The 4,024-nt window shown below is 37.0% G+C and overlaps 1 pseudogene; it reads right to left on the reverse strand.

Moving 5' to 3' along the window:
* Positions 1-641: 641 nt before the first annotated feature.
* LOC103259120 lies at positions 642-1,122 on the reverse strand (annotated as a pseudogene).
* Between the last annotated feature and the right edge of the window lie 2,902 nt (positions 1,123-4,024).

Raw genomic sequence — 4,024 nt, forward strand, 5'->3', positions numbered from 1 at the left:
GCAATTTAAGTACCTTACACCTACCTAAAGGAAGACTGTTAAAAATGGTACATTTTTCCTCTTTTTTTTTTTTTTTTTTTTAGCAATGTGAATTACTTTTATTGATTTTCAAATGTTAACTCAACCCTGCATTCCCAGTTGGTCATGATAGATTTTTTTTGTTGTCATCATTGTTGTCATTACTTTTTTATGTTGTTGAATTCAAGTTGTTAAAATTTATTTAGACTTTTTGCATCTGTGTTTGTGTATTGGATTGGATACTGGTTTTCAGTGTTTTTTCTTTTTTTTTTTTTAACTTTAACCTCTCTTTTTTATATCTTTTAGTTCAGTTTATGCAATAATTTTTGTGAAATAATTATTGAATAAAAAGTATTGCTTACAATTTGAGCAAAATATATTACTAAAGGAGTATCATTTATTGAATTAAATAATATAGGCTTCTTTTTTGTCTGTAATTGATGGACATTTGATTTAAAAAAGACACTGTTTGCATTAGGTCACCACAAAGTAGATTTACTTTGTTCAACCATCAACTGAATAAAAGCACAAGGAAGTTTCTATGTGATCCCAACAGAGCTACTCTTTCCTTAATCATAACAAATTAAATATTTTTAGAAGGTAAAACTATTAAGTTGACAAAACACCAAAACACTTTATTTTTAAGAAAAAGGTATAATTTCTCATTTTCTATTCTTGGCATACATTTTAATTCTTTCCAGTGGAACCAAAACCTCCTCTAAAACTTGAACTTCTTCCATTTCTGGATAAAAAACCCGTTCAGAAATGAGCCGCGCAATTCGGTCACCTCTTTTGACTTCAAACTCTTCTTTGCCAGAATTAAACAGCACACCACCACCATTTCCTCTATAATCGTCATCTCTGACCCCAGCTCCTGCATCTATAAAGCGTTTTGCAGCCAAGCCAGAACGCGGAGCTACTCTTCCACGACCCCCAGAGGGAAGAGCGCTCGGAACGTCCGTTTTCACAGGCGCTTGCTCCAGAGGTGGCCTCGTACAGTCGTAGGCACCGACAGGTCATAGCCCGCGGCCCGCGCGGACCGGGTCGCGCCGTGGCGTGCGCGGAGAGCCGGACAAAGCCGAGCGGCATGCCGCCCTCCTTCGCAGGCCGGGGCCGCTGGCTGGGGCAAAGGGCAGGGGTCCCATCAGAGCCGAGCGTGGCCGAGACAGAGAAGACCCGCGGAGGGAATACGAGCGCCAGGCGAGGTGCTGTTCTTTTCTTCTGATGTCTTTGCCCGGTGATTTCAAATAATACTGACCTCATCGACTGTGTTAAGGAAGTATTCCCTTCTCTTTATTTTTCCTGAAGATTTTGTGTAGAAGTGCTGTGATTTATTTTAAGAATATTTATTCCAACTCATTACTAATTCATCTGAGTTAGGGTTTTTTGTGTGGTAAAGTTTTACACTACAGTTTCATTTTCTTTAATAGATACAGGGCTATTACGGTTACCTGTTTCTTCTTGCATGAGTTTTGGTACGCTGTGTCTTTCAGTGTATTTGTCAAACTTATCATCATAAAGTTGCTTATGGTGTCTTCTTATGGTATTTGTTGAATATCTTGTGATGTCCCTTGTCTTTTTCCTGATTTTGGTAATTTTCGTATTCGTTCTCTTTTTTCTGGTTAACCTAGGTAGAAGTTGATAAATTTTTTAAAAACCTTCCCATTGAGATTATTTTTGGCTTCATTGTTTTGTAGCCATTGGTTTCTGTTTCTTACTTTGCTGTTTTCCTCTCTCATCTTCATTATTTCCTTTCTTTTTGCCCTTGGTTTAATTTGCTCTTTTTTCTTTTTTTCTTTGATTTTTAAGGTGGAAGCTGATGTCATTGATTTGAAATCTTTCTTCCTTTCTAGTATATCCATTCTAGTAGTTATCTGAATGAATAAGCAAAATATTAGGAGGGCAAAAAAGTAACAGTGAAAATGAAGATGAGGTGATAGTTTTTAAGAATGCTTTAGAGGATAAAAATGGTACATTTTCATCCAAAACTGTAAATGTTGTGCTCATGCCTCAGTCAATACTTGATCGATACAAAAATCATGGAGATATCAGAAGAATACAAAACCAGACACCAGTTGTTGTTCTGTAACTCAAGATTCTCTGAACATAAAAATAATTACCAAATCCATCTTGATGTTCTTTATTCACTCTTGTTTGTAGCCTTTGAAGAAAATGATCCCAAATTCTCTCATTTCTGGATGAAAACTTCAGCATTATTCTAGATTTGTCTCCTGACTTACCATTCCAATGCTCAATTTTAGAGCCAGTTTCCATTAGCAAGTAACATAATTCAATTATTACAATTAGTAGTTTGCTGGCAGCACAGCAACCCTAAAATTAGCCTATTTTCAGAAACTAAAAGAAAGAAATTCTAAAGAAAAAACTGGCAGCTGCAAGGAAATGTGTAAGATACATTCCTGTGGCAAATACTTTGGTATAGCACTATGAGAAAGTCATGACAAAGACTATCAAGCTGCCTATATAACATTAAGTACTCAAAAGAAAGAAGAAGCTAAGTAAGACCAAATCCATAAAGTTCATTTGGACTATTCATTCTCAATAAATGGAGAACGAATCAGAAACCAATTCCATAAACAAGCTAAAACCTATACCAATGCTCAATCTTCAGAATGAAATAACCATAATTGTCAGCCGAGCATGGTGACTCACACCTATAATCCCAGCAGTTTGGAAGGCTGAATCGAGAGGATTGCCTGAGCCCAGGGAATGAAAACTAACTTGAGCAACTTGGTGAGACCTTGTCTCTACAATTAAATTTTTTAAAAAAAAATTAGCCAGGCATGGTGGCATGCTCCTGTAATTCCAGCTACTTGAAAGGTTGAGATGGAAGGACTGTCAGACCGGCAGGTCGAGGCTGTGGTGGCTGTGAGTGTACCAGCATATCACTGCAGTCTCCAGCCTGGGTGACAGAGTGAGACTCCAACTCAAAAAAAAAAAAAAAAAAGTAATAATAATGGCAACCTTAAATGTCAATCAGATTTTAGTCTCAAGTTTCTTAAGAGCTATGAGAACTCTGGCCATGTCTATTTATATAGAAGTACTCAGGCTACACGAAGATGTAAAATATTAGTTGTCTAAGAAACAGGCTGGGTGCTCTGACTCACACCTGTAATTCCAGCACTTTAGGAGGCAGAGGCAAGAGAATTGTTTAAGCCCAGGAGTTCAAGACCAGCCTAGGCAACACAGCAAAACCCAACTACATGAAAAAATAAAAAAAATTGCCAGACATGGTGGTGTGTAGCTATAGCCCCAGCTATTCAAGAGACTGAGGTGGAAAGAGGTCACCTGAGGCAGGAGTTCTAAGCTGCCATAAGCTGTGATTGCACCACTGTACTCCAGCCTGGGTGACACTCAAAAAAAAAAAAGAAGAAAGAAGGAAATAGTCTATTCCAATATTAATGCCTCTGATATTGACTGGGGACAGTTCAGAGATAAAGGAGAAACTCACGGAATCCTTACTGCTCAAACGCACCCCAATGTGGGGCAGAAAATCACAACAGCTAAACTTAGAATTTCTTTAAGATTATCCCCTGGGAAAGCACAAAAATTGTATATAGATGACTTCCCTTAACAGAAAAAGACTACAGAAGCTTAAAGCAACACAGCATGGGAAATTCATACTAAGACCAAGAAGCTCTAGGTCCCATCTTAATAATACTTATTACAAAAGCTGTTCGGAACTGGACAGATAATTTTATTAGTATACAAGTTTAAAAACCAATCTAATAATAAAAGAATAGCATACCACTTGTAAAACCTCAAGCTAAACTACTGACTTACAATTTAGTTTGACAACTCATCTTCCAATTCATATACCAAACCACCATGAAAAGTATCTGGTCTGAATGTAACTTAAATCTTTCAGTAAGTGAAGGAGTAAAACAGAATAACCACTTACAGGCTAAAAAAATACATATAATATTTTTTAAAACAGCAAACAGATGAAAACTGGTAGTAAGTAAATGTTAGTGCTAAGCAACCACAA

Source organism: Carlito syrichta, unplaced genomic scaffold (genome assembly GCF_000164805.1).
Source record: "Carlito syrichta isolate Samal-C Ts95f unplaced genomic scaffold, Tarsius_syrichta-2.0.1 Scaffold302524, whole genome shotgun sequence".
NCBI classification, from domain to species: Eukaryota; Metazoa; Chordata; class Mammalia; order Primates; family Tarsiidae; genus Carlito; species Carlito syrichta.